This window comes from Sinocyclocheilus grahami, unplaced genomic scaffold (assembly GCF_001515645.1).
Source record: "Sinocyclocheilus grahami isolate Dianchi unplaced genomic scaffold, SAMN03320097.WGS_v1.1 scaffold290.1, whole genome shotgun sequence".
Classification (NCBI taxonomy): Eukaryota; Metazoa; Chordata; class Actinopteri; order Cypriniformes; family Cyprinidae; genus Sinocyclocheilus; species Sinocyclocheilus grahami.
This window is the reverse complement of record NW_015505469.1, coordinates 2018250-2031070: the sequence shown is the minus strand read 5'-3', so window position 1 is coordinate 2031070 and position 12821 is coordinate 2018250. Positions and strand designations below refer to the sequence as shown.

Here is a 12821-nt window from a genome sequence, read left to right as displayed (position 1 = left end):
TGCTGACCAGCTTTTTGAAGATGCTGATTTCATTTTCCAGCAGGATTTGGCACCTGCCCACACTGCCAAAAACATGAGTTTCACAATTTGAGTTGAATTACTGAAATAAATGAACTTTTCCACGACGTCATCTGCCTCGCGAAGTTTGGATTTACTTTGACCTAAATGATCTTACTAAATGATCTGACAAAATGTAATTACTTCTGATAAAATGAATTAGTGAAACTGATTTATCATAATATCACCACCACAATGAGATGGTCAGTGGTTACATTATGTAACACTTGAGTTAAAAAGAAAAGTACCTTTCATTTGGTATTTAATCACTGGACTATCCAAAAAATACAGTAGGTATGAACTCATGGTCATTTAAATCGAAACAATGCCATCCATTGTATCTCAGCAAAAATAACTATTATGTGATATATATATATATATATATACAGTTGCTGTGATCTAGAATTACTCATATCGTCATATGTTTTTTGTGGTACTGCCCACCTCTACTACAAACGTAGGTTTGAATATAAAACTGTATTTCTGAAAGCACTAGCTCCACAGTGATATAAACCTTAATATTAGCAGAGGAAGTCAGGCTAACCAAAGAAAGACTCGCAGGCATTTCCGACAACAGAAATCGCATGAAATCCAAACACAGTCGAATGAGGAAAGACAGCTGTCCATCACTGCATTCATGACTGCAGGTAAGCGCAGCTGTACTCCGATTGAGCTGAGAAGAGAGCGCATCTGATAGCCAAATGATCTTGAGACATATATAAAGGTTCCTCGAGGGAGAGTGGTTTAACACAAAGCACTAAGAAACTGTTAGCACACATTATCTTTGTCAGCGCGTTCTTATTGTTATCAGACTGAGGAACAAACTTTCACCCGAGCATGTGGATATTATTGTTTCTCAGAATTAATACGTGAAACAATGTAAACACAATAAATATAGGCCGACTCGAGAATATGTAGCCTACGTTCTGTACTGTAATTGGCACAGTCTGCTTGATTTCTCCGTTTGCTCTGCTTGATCTTGAAGGAATCTTTTTTTATGTTTTTTTTTTGTTTACACATGTTTTCAACCAAAATAAAACCTTGTGATATAACGTAACGTTGTTGTAGAACATTGTTGTGTAACGGCTAATCATAAGCTTGTTCAGAAATCGTGACAAAAACTTGATAATTAAAAATAACGTCTTTCTCATTAAACCTAATTTAAATAAACGAATATCTTTCTCATTAAACCTAATTTAAATAAACGAATATTCGAATATTCGTTTTTTTATGAGCCCAAATATTCGAATAAAGGTTCCTCGAGGGAGAGTGGTTTAACACAAAGCACTAAGAAACTGTTAGCACACATTATCTTTGTCAGCGCGTTCTTATTGTTATCAGACTGAGGAACAAACTTTCACCCGAGCATGTGGATATTATTGTTTCTCAGAATTAATACGTGAAACGATGTAAACACAATAAATATAGGCCGACTCGAGTATATGTAGCCTACGTTCTGTACTGTAATTGGCACAGTCTGCTTGATTTCTCCGTTTGCTCTGCTTGATCTTGAAGGAATCTTTTTTTATGTTTTTTTTTTTTGTTTACACATGTTTTCAACCAAAATAAAACCTTGTGATATAACGTAACGTTGTTGTAGAACATTGTTGTGTAACGGCTAATCATAAGCTTGTTCAGAAATCGTGACAAAAACTTGATAATTAAAAATAACGTCTTTCTCATTAAACCTAATTTAAATAAACGAATATCTTTCTCATTAAACCTAATTTAAATAAACGAATATTCGAATATTCGTTTTTTTATGAGCCCAAATATTCGAATGCAATTTTTTGGGAAAATGCCCATCCCTAAAAGAATCCATCAAAAAATTGCCTACATGTTTCAAATGACCTAAAGGTGAGTAAATGGGTGAACTGTGGGTGATCATATTTATAACTTTAATATGTTATATGGTCAGTGGTGTGATTATTAATATAAATAATACCATTGGCATCAATGCATCACCAGCTTTACATTATGTAACACTTGAGTTAAAAAGAAAAGTACCTTTCATTTGGTATTTAATCACTGGACTATCCAAAAAATACAGTAGGTATGAACTCATGGTCATTTAAATCGAAACAATGATGCCAAAAACATGCTGCAATTCATAAGGGCTATTCTTCAATCTACCTGTGAATTAGGGGTGTCCTCTTTTACAGATACAAGTATGTATCTACAAGTTTGTTTGTGTTCTTGGTGCACTTGAGAGGAGCTATTATTAAGAGATACTGCATGAAAGATTATATTGTTTTATCAAATTCTTCAATATTGAACTTATCATAGATTATAGTCTATTTGAAGCAAAATATTTGTTTTAATTTCAACAAGCAGAACAAGCACATGTATGTGTTTCATCTATCTGTATTTTTTTGGTCAAAAAGTGAGAGGCACTTACTGTACTCAATTATTCCTAAAAGAGCAGCGTAAGAGGAAAAAAATTAAATTATATAAGATTAAAAATGGAAAAAAAATTTAAGCATAAAAATGAGTAAAAGATATACTGTTCAAATAAGGTTTGAGGTCAGTAAGACTTTTTGTTTTTGAAAATTAATACTTTTATTCAGCAAGGATGCATTAATTATTTATTTAAATTTCAAAGAAATGCTTTTGTATTCATCAAAGAATTCTGAAAAACAAAATGTACCGTGGTTTCCACAGAATATTAAGCAGCACAACTGTAACAATGATAATATTAAGAAATGTTTCTAGAGCAGCAAATCAGCATATTATACTGATTTCTGAAGGATCATGTGACACTGAAGACTGGAGTAATGATGCTGAAAATTCAGCTTTGCATCAGGAATAAATTACATTTGAAAATATATTGAAATAGAAAAGAGTTCATTTAAATTATAAAAATATTTCACAATATTATGGTTTTTACTGTATTTTTAAACAAATAAATGCAGTCTTGGTGGGCATAAGAGGCTTCTTTCAAGAACTAATTAAAATAATCGTACCGACCTCAAACTTCATATATAATATAGCATCATATATATTTGTTTTGTATAAATAACCAGACACACACATCAAGGTATATATATATATATATAATTTTAGAGTCATCCCAATAAATATCAATAAAGTCATACCACATGCTACAAGAGTAAATAAGCCGTTAAATAACTTACCATCATCCTCAATGAACGGTGGCTCTTTTTTTTTTTTTTTTTTTTTTTGCCATTTAATGAATCTTACCAAACCTAAACTGTTGAATGATAGTTCAAATGTGTAACGTACAAATATATATATATATAAATATATTTCTGTTGTGTGTGTAAAAGACAAGACATCACATCTTGGTGTCTGCATCAAAGTAAATTGATTTTATATACAGGTGCATCTCAATAAATTGGAGTGGCTTAACAAGATGAATACGACAACTGTAGCCAAATTCCTTGACACATTTGTGTGTGGTGGCTCTTGATGCCTTGACCCCAGCCTCGGTCCATTCCTTGTGAAGTTCACTCAAATTCTTGAATCGATTTTGCTTGAACAGTGCGGTTTCACAGTGCGGTTCTCTCGGTTGGTTGTGCATCTTTTTCTTCCACACTTTTTCCTTCCACTCAACTTTTTGTTAACATGCTTGGACACAGCACTCTGTGAACAGCCAGCTTCTTTGGCAATGAATGTTTGTGGCTTACCCTCCTTGTGAAGGGTGTCAATGATTGTCTTCTGGACAACTGTCAGATCAGCAGTCTTCCCCATGATTGTGTAGCCTAGTGAACCAAACTGAGAGACCATTTTGAAGACTCAGGAAACCTTTGCAGGTGTTTTGAGTTGATTAGCTGATTGGCATGTCACCATATTCTAATTTGCTGAGATAGTGATTTGGTGGGTTTTTGTTAAATGTGAGCCAAAATCACCACAATTAAAATAACCAAAGACTTAAACTACTTCAGTCTGTGTGCATTGAATTGATTTAATACACGAGTTTCACAATTTGAGTTGAATTACTGAAATAAATGAACTTTTCCACGACATTCTAATTTATTGAGATGCACCTGTACATGATTTCACAGACAATTGCATTTAAAATGCTTCTGTGAAAATAAAATGTCAAAATATGAGTGAGATAATGTTCCATCATCATTCATTGTAACAGATATATATGCACACAACATGAGATAATACTAAATGTTAAAATATTCTAAATGATTAAAATATTCTTGCTGACAAACGGGTAAAACCTAGTTTATTGTTTGAATAATAATAAAATAAAATATATAGATATAGTACAAATATATAATTTGAGCATGAGCAGAGGCCAAATTTCCAGATTTCTGTTCTCTTTTCACAACGACTCTCTTATGTATCTGGAATCAACACTATGGCAGCAAACGGATCTAATTTCATTACCTGCGAAATGACAATGTGTACAGATATGTCCTAAATGTCAGATTTAAACAGATCAGAATTTGGTGCCTAAATGTGCTTGGAAATACAAATCTCTTTTCCCTTTCCTTGTATGGAAAACCGGATCTCAGGCATTCAGGCTAACATCTCATTTTATGTTTCACAGATAAAATAAAAGAACATGTAACATGAGACTGATAACGGCGACAGACGACAAGAAGAGTGAGTAAATGATGATCAATTTTAATTCCTTTAATGTAAGTTAAAGGCTCAAAGACTCACTTTTTGTGAAATGCAAAGATTTCTTAACAATGGAGTTATTGTCAAGTCAAAAGAAGGTCCACTGTTATGTTAATATACACATTATGGTCATAAATTGGGTCTCTGAAGAAAAACGGACAGAGGAGAAATTGACGGAAGGACAGCTCGTAATCTTGCTGTCACAGACTGTATATTATTGTACACTACTCAAAGGTAAACTGCATGCAAACGTCTTGTCCGACACTGCGCATTTGTTTGTCATTCAAATGAGAAGGCATCATTATTGTCAGCTGCCTTCTCTCGCCGAAGTGATTTGTGCTTGGCTGACTGATGAGACTAGACGAGAGATATATCCCTCCTGTAGAGCGCCTCGGCACACATCCCGCCTAAACAGATGACATGTGTTTTAGAATCAGCATGCAGCAGCACCCTTGCTCTCGGCCTGTCTGCTCTCGCTACTGCATGAGGCCTGTCATTTAGAGAGTCCTGCTGCAATCCCACCAGGAGAGAGAAAGTGAACGGGAGGGATGTGCATCCCATATGTGCCTCTCATATTCCGGAGCTTTTGATCGGAATGCTAAAATCCAACTGGTGCACTTTTCATTAGCATTATTAATGCAGCTCAGTGGAACAGGGCCAAACCTTTTGGCTTTGTTGACTCTGCACCCAATTGTGATGATGTTTCTCAAATCCGATCTTTAGGACTAATTGTCCATGCTGTCAGGTAAGAAAGCACATTTGTCTGTTCTGACATTATAGTCAAGAACTGGTCTACAGTGGCTACCATTAAAAAAATTAAATAAAATATTTAATGGAATTGCGATTAATCACATCCAAAATAAAAGTTTGTGTTTACATAATAAATGTGTGTGTACCGTGTATTTTTGTATGTATATTTTTAACTTTATTTTATATATTAAATATAATTTCATTAATTTGTCAAATATAAATTTTCACTTCATTAAATTATTTTATTTTATTCATATTTCATACACACATTTTAATATATAAAATAAATGTAAAATACATTTATATACAGAAATGTAATATTTATTTAATATTTTATTTAAAATAAAAAATAAATTCATATAAAATATTTAAATAGAAAAATTAATTAATTTATTATTCATTTTCTAAATTTAATTTTTAATACAGACATACACACACACACACACACACACACACACACACACACACACACACATATATATATATATATATATATATATATAGTATACACGCACACAAATTATATACAATATATAATAATATAATATACAATATTTACTTGATTGAACACCAAATATTAACAGGATAATAACCTAAATATAATATAATTAGCTATATAAAGGTTTTATAAGTCATCAGAAATCAGTACTCACTCTTACTTAATAAAGACAAGACCATGTACTTGGTTATCAAAACCAAACTTGATAGTTTTTCCACTCAGCGCCTGTATGTCCTGCCAATGTCATTTCAATTTAACGTCAAAGTCATTAGTCAGCAGAGTGATCAAATGTAATGCTTTTCATCTACACACTGTCTTAAAATCATGTGCTGTTTAATGAGCATAATGATGCCTGAGTGTCAGATCATATCTGAGTCCTAAAACATTAATGCCATCAAAAGTGCTCCATTCCTTCCTATTAAAACGTAGAAAAGTTGCAGAGATGTTTCGGATTCAATCCTGCCTCTGGCTAATTCTCATCCTATAGCTGTTTAACCCAGTTTAACACGGTGCAGTGCAGGTCTATTTTTATGTATGCATCACAACCTAACGCCTTCCCTAAACACACGCGCACCCTCTGATTAAATTAACACAAAGACTTACAGGTTCAGAGCTGTTAATTGCTGTATCAATTCATTTAGTACCTTGTTCTATTTTAAACGTGTCCATACAGTTATTTCTTCATAAGAGAGTAAGGTGTTATGTGTTAAAATTTGCAACATCAGTAAATGTATTTTTAAGGTGACATCTGAATAAGGATTCACAGACTATGTTAAATAAAATGGCATGAATAACAATTATTCACCGTTTGTTTTTGTTTTTTTTACAGACTTTTACTTTTTTAATAAACCAAAACCCTAAAACTGAAAGTAAAATACATTATCATACCAAATATAATTCTCATCCTATAGCTGTTTAACCCAGTTTAACACGGTGCAGTGCAGGTCTATTTTTATGTATGCATCACAACCTAACGCCTTCCCTAAACACACGCGCACCCTCTGATTAAATTAACACAAAGACTTACAGGTTCAGAGCTGTTAATTGCTGTATCAATTCATTTAGTACCTTGTTCTATTTTAAACGTGTCCATACAGTTATTTCTTCATAAGAGAGTAAGGTGTTATGTGTTAAAATTTGCAACATCAGTAAATGTATTTTTAAGGTGACATCTGAATAAGGATTCACAGACTATGTTAAATAAAATGGCATGAATAACAATTATTCACCATTTGTTTGGGTTTTTTTACAGACTTTTACTTTTTTAATAAACCAAAACCCTAAAACTGAAAGTAAAATACATTATCATACCAAATGCTAGTTTGATTCAGTCTGATTTGCCAGTCAGATGGACTGATTTATTAAAACGAATCAATTGAGTGATTCATTTACTAACTTCACAGCACTTTGCACTGTATTTTTGTTGCATGTGTAGTCAGCCAGGGCTACACAACAGTCATGTTTATCTATATATTTGAAGCATACATACTCTCTTTGCATACAGTTCACAAGCTCTTAACTAGGCAAAAATATATAATATTTTTGCAGTGCCGCTGCAGATTCAGAAAACACTGCTGATATCTTGACCTCTCATTTTGTCTGTAAAATGAAGCCATTCTTAGCACACCTGCAGCAATTACAGGATGCAGATTAAATACCATAAAAATTAAAGTACATTCAACTTATTTTGCAGTGGTTAAATGAAAAGCTTCAGTGTGTTTCTTAAAGCTGAAAGTGTTACACGTTCTGCAGCAAATGTTAAAGGTAATGTTAAAAAGAAAATAACAGACTTTTCTTTTTGTAACTGTGATTTTCTTTTTTTGAGTTGTGTATTATTTTAATTGTGTTATTTAATTTTTATCAAATTAAAAACTAGGTCCCTATATTGGAATCAGAGTTACTTAATTTCAGAATCAGAAAGAAAAAAAAATTGCATCAGACATAATCATGACCAATCAATATTTACAGTAAATTACTGATCATTCTTGTCACTTTAGTATACTTGTGCACATCCGTATTAATAGTAATATATATTACAGGTAGCTAGTGTTATGTGTAATGCTTAAAATAAAAAAAATTATAATAAATTCATTAAACATTTTACCTTTGGGGATTTAAGACAAGTGTGAAGCTATCCTAACTTTAACAGGTTAATTACAATTATTTTTAAGAATATTCTTTTTAAGAATTCAAATTCCTCTTAGGTATTCAAAAATTTGCCTTTAGAATCTTAAAAAAGGAAGAATGATCTGGCTTCTGATTGCTAAAAGTACTAGCATACCTTTTCTCACCAAGCCACATCATTTGATGTATCATTGCAGTATGAGCAATAGCAAACACCATTAAGTATGAGATATGAAAACCTGTAATAAGCACTATATACGTACATAACACAGCCAGCTGAAGAGACACGTTGGTCATCCCGACCACATTCTCAGAGATGCAGGTCAGAACAAACCCATTGTCGTCTCTGCTCACGTTGACCAGCGTCAGGTTGATGGAGTGGATGTTGGGCCAGTAGACATTTGACTGGAGGGCAGGCCAGAAACATTATGCTATGGTTAGACTGAAAAGAAGGTTAAACGGTGTGTTTGGTGTGGGATGAATGGCGTTCACCTGGTGCGTGTTGATGGAGTGAAGGCCGTTCACAGTCCAGTCCACCTCAGGTACCGGAAACCCAGAGCCGTTACAGCTGAGCATCACGTTACCACCCTCCAGCACAGTCAGGTTACTGTGAGCAACGCTGATATCTGGCAGGTCTAGATCACAACAATGACTATTATGTACATTACTTAACCCCTTAGCTGTCAAAGAGCGGCAACGGCCCAGATTATTGTTGTTTCACTTTAACAGCACGTTAAAACATCACACTCTTACTGGATCTGGACAAACTGTGCATCAGTAGAAAGATTAAAGACTCTAGCTTCGATATTTGACCACTGTTTTGATAAAACATTGTTGCAGTGACAGTAATTTAGTCATTTATGTCAGGAGTGCAAAATAATAAATCTGTATGTGTCATTTTTAGAATAGAAATTCACCATTCATTCATATTCAGTCACGTCTGCAGCGGTTTATTTGTGTTCACATAGCTTCACTGAACAGCGAAAATAAGGGCTTATAGTCCAAAGGTGCATATACATGGAGATATATAGATATATTTACTCATGTTTACTTCATATTTCTTCAGACAGAATCATAATTTCTATTCATTTTCCACTGATTTATGCGATATGATGATAATTAGCCGCTCCTTGGGCTGTTACAATAATTTGTTTACAAGAATTTACCATAATAACCACAGTTTCTGCCAAAATACTTCCTAAAACAGATTTTTACCACTGTAAGCCCATAAGCCCATAATTAATTAATTGGAATGCTATATGATGTAAACCTTCTGAATTTTGAGTATTTCAGTCTTTTTGTTTGCTCATACCATAACAGGAGGTGTAAAGTATGGCTAGCATGGTCATTAGTTGTAATCAATCAATCATCAATCATTTTCGATGTACTATTACAGTATATATACACATTATAAAGTGCTGTTTTACGTTTTACGTAAATTTTCCAGAAACTGATTAACTATATCACTATATAGTATGATATATAACTATATCGGTGTTGTAACTACACAACCAAACCATTAAAAATTATTTTTGTTAACTGAAATAAAGCTTTAAAAAACAACAACATGTAACCCTTACCTTTGCAGCAAACTGAAATAAATACATTTAAATTGAAGTACTAAAATAAAAATAAATATATTTTTTTAAAGAAATATATACAATAAATGAATTATATAAATGACAAAGTATTTAATTACTGAAACTGATATTGTTATATCTGTTTTCATTTTAATTTAATGTAAAATATCAATAAATACTGTAATGCTTTATAAATAATATCAAAATGACACTGATCTATAAAATATGGCCACATATACGTGACTTAATTGCAATAATTTGGGGAAGACCTTAACCCTAAAACTGGCAATTTACCAACATGTATGATTTAGATTTTTAGACATGAAAGGCTACAATTCATAAAATAAATAAGTGCTACATGTTCAAAGCCAAAACATGGTGCTGTTGCGCATTCTACATCGCGGTTTCAGAGCAGCTCGCAATCAGTGAATACCGTGCATTTATGCACATTTAACACATGATGAATTGCGACACAGTGTTTAGTTTATGGTATTTGAACGAGCAGCCAGAAATAGTAAAGTATAGACGTTTCAAAATAACAGTCCTGGTGCATTTCAGGCTCGTTTATAATAAAAAATTCTGCGTTGTGGCGAATAGTTTTCCGGTGTCATATAGGTATTCTGGTTACAAAAATGTAAAAAAAAAAGAAAAATGGTTAAATTCTTAAACTATAGGAATACAGGTATTGTATTATAATAAACTAAAAAAAATGTCTTGTAAAAATCTCCTTATGTTCTTTTATTAAGGAAAAACACACTCCTAAGAATTTCAGTTTTTCAGCTCGTTATTTTTACATTTTAATAATAATTCACAATATTACTCAAGTAAATACAGCCTTGGTGAGCATAACATACATCTCTCAAAATCATTTTTTAAAAATCTTGCCCACCCCAAACTTGGTAGTGAAAATATAGTTTAGGAAATTGCCTCTTTAAGAAGAATCACTTTATGTATTCCACAATTGTAAGTCGCTTTGGATAAAAGCGTCTGCAAAATGACTAAATGTAAATAGTTCCAATCCTGGGTGCATCATTATTTGATTTACATAGAAACATTCTGTTGTGTCAAGGATAATGTTACATTATATAAGAAATATTATTTATATGTACAATACATATAAATTACATAACATACTTTCTAAAACTAATGGACTCTTCAATGAAGTGCATATTATGCTGAAAAATAAGAATGTGATAACACTTATCTGTACTTGGTGTGCGGACACTGATTACTGGAACAATACAACATTTCACTTTGTGAAAAACAAAGTTTTTCGCAGTGGCTGAATGGAAAGAAAGATGAGGCACTCACAACGTGATGAACTGTATATCATTACCCACAGGCTTTGATCTCAGCGTGAAACTTCAGTCCATTAATCTGTATGCTCGGGTTAGAAAATACACTACTGTATGTTTTCAGAGCCCTTCGTTATTTTGCAAATCCCTTTCTGCAAATCTCCAGGAGTCAGGTCACCCGCAAGAACAAACGCTTCTGTAACACGTGGAATGAGCTGACAGGCAGAATCACCAAAATGATTTGAATGTAATTCTGACAGAAATGTGACAGAGTTTGTTCATGAAGTAAACTAAGAAGTTGCGAGAGAGTCTATCAACAGCAACAAAAAAAAGATGCGTTTTGTTTTCTATATAATTACACGTGCTTTGAGCTTAAACTCAGACATCATTTACACTGCCAGGAATAACCCAGCGGTGGCCAACGGGGGGCCTGACTATCATCAACGGTGATTGACAGCCCATAACATGATTATGCGTGTGCACCTGAAAGCTATTGAGAAATGAAATTGTAAGATGCATAGAACTCTTCGGAATGTAATGGGATCATTGTCTTTTTGAAGAATAAAACAAAACATTGTGGTGCTTTAAAGCAGTGGGTCTGGTTTCGCTTCAGAATCCAGATTTTACAATTGGAGACCCAAAAGAATACCAACATTGTTTAAAAGTAAACAAAAACATATTTAAACATATTTGTTGTTGTGGTTTATTATTTGTTTTCTGCATTTCAGAATTTTCATGGTTTCTTCTGCTATTCATGACCCCATCAGAACAGACCTGTGACCCACCAGTTGAGAATCGCTGTCCTAACGGATAAAGTCTAAATTCTCAATTCTTTTTCCAAACCCTCAGGCTGATATTATATTACAATGACTGTTAGGATGGATTCACTGGGTCTGAAAATCAATAATGCCCGTGAATCTCATCTAGCTTTGAAGATTACACCATTATTACAGCACCACAGCAACAGAACTGATACCAGTCTACACCATTTATCTCCATAATACATGCAATTTGTTCAGTGAAGTTCAAATTTGTTTGTTTACAAACTATGTTCAGTGGAAATAAATGCAGATTTTCCAGTTGTTCTTTCCTATGCTTTTTGCTTTTACTTTCCTCTATTCAGCCATACATCCATTTAATCTAAAATGATACACACACACATTTTGATATATATATATTTTTTGCTACATTAGTGAAAATTTGTCTCTCTTTTACTTTTTGTATCAAACATTTTGAATCTAATTGGCTATAATGACTGTTTTGCTGAAAGGATGGCTCTTGTGATTGAAAAAAACAAGCAAGTTAATATTTTCTATCATATATGCGTTATTATTTATTTATTTTCCTTTCAATAAAAGGAACTTTAATTTCAACCCAAGAGTCATATTGAATATTGTCAAAACAACAGGCTGAAAAATTGAGCTATAATCCGTAACCCCCAGCCCATCTTGATGTCACTTCCTTTGAAAAAAAGGAAGTACTCACTCATTCAGACAGAGGAGACACTCAGACCATATGCTGATTAAGTATGTCTGCAAATGTTTGTGTACTAAGTGTCCTTGAAGACAATTACTTTGTCGGATTTATTGCAATGCATTCTTTTATTTTAATTTTAAGTGCAGTTTAACTGTATGATCAATCATTTTGATGACATGTCATGCCAGTGGTGAATGTTTCACCAGTCACTTTCAGATAATACAGGACAGCAAGAACATTACGATTGGTACGATTGGAACTCTGAAACATCATTTTAAACTGACAAATCATGCACATATTCCTAGACATTTAAAGAAATAGTTCAACCCAAAAAGAAATAAAAAATCTGTCATCATTTACTCACGCTCATGTTGTTTACTTTCTGCTGCAGGACACAAGAGAAGCTATTCTGAAGAACATTGGGGCCCAAACAACATAGGA

At 33.2% G+C, this 12821-nt stretch overlaps 1 long non-coding RNA gene across 1 annotated transcript; it reads left to right on the top strand.

The window, feature by feature from the left end:
* Window positions 1–640: 640 nt before the first annotated feature.
* Window positions 641–11858, top strand: LOC107600725 (uncharacterized). The gene is made up of 3 exons (XR_001610837.1): window positions 641–704; window positions 4583–4638; window positions 11633–11858. It is a non-coding gene; the product is annotated as an uncharacterized lncRNA (long non-coding RNA).
* Window positions 11859–12821: the final 963 nt, after the last annotated feature.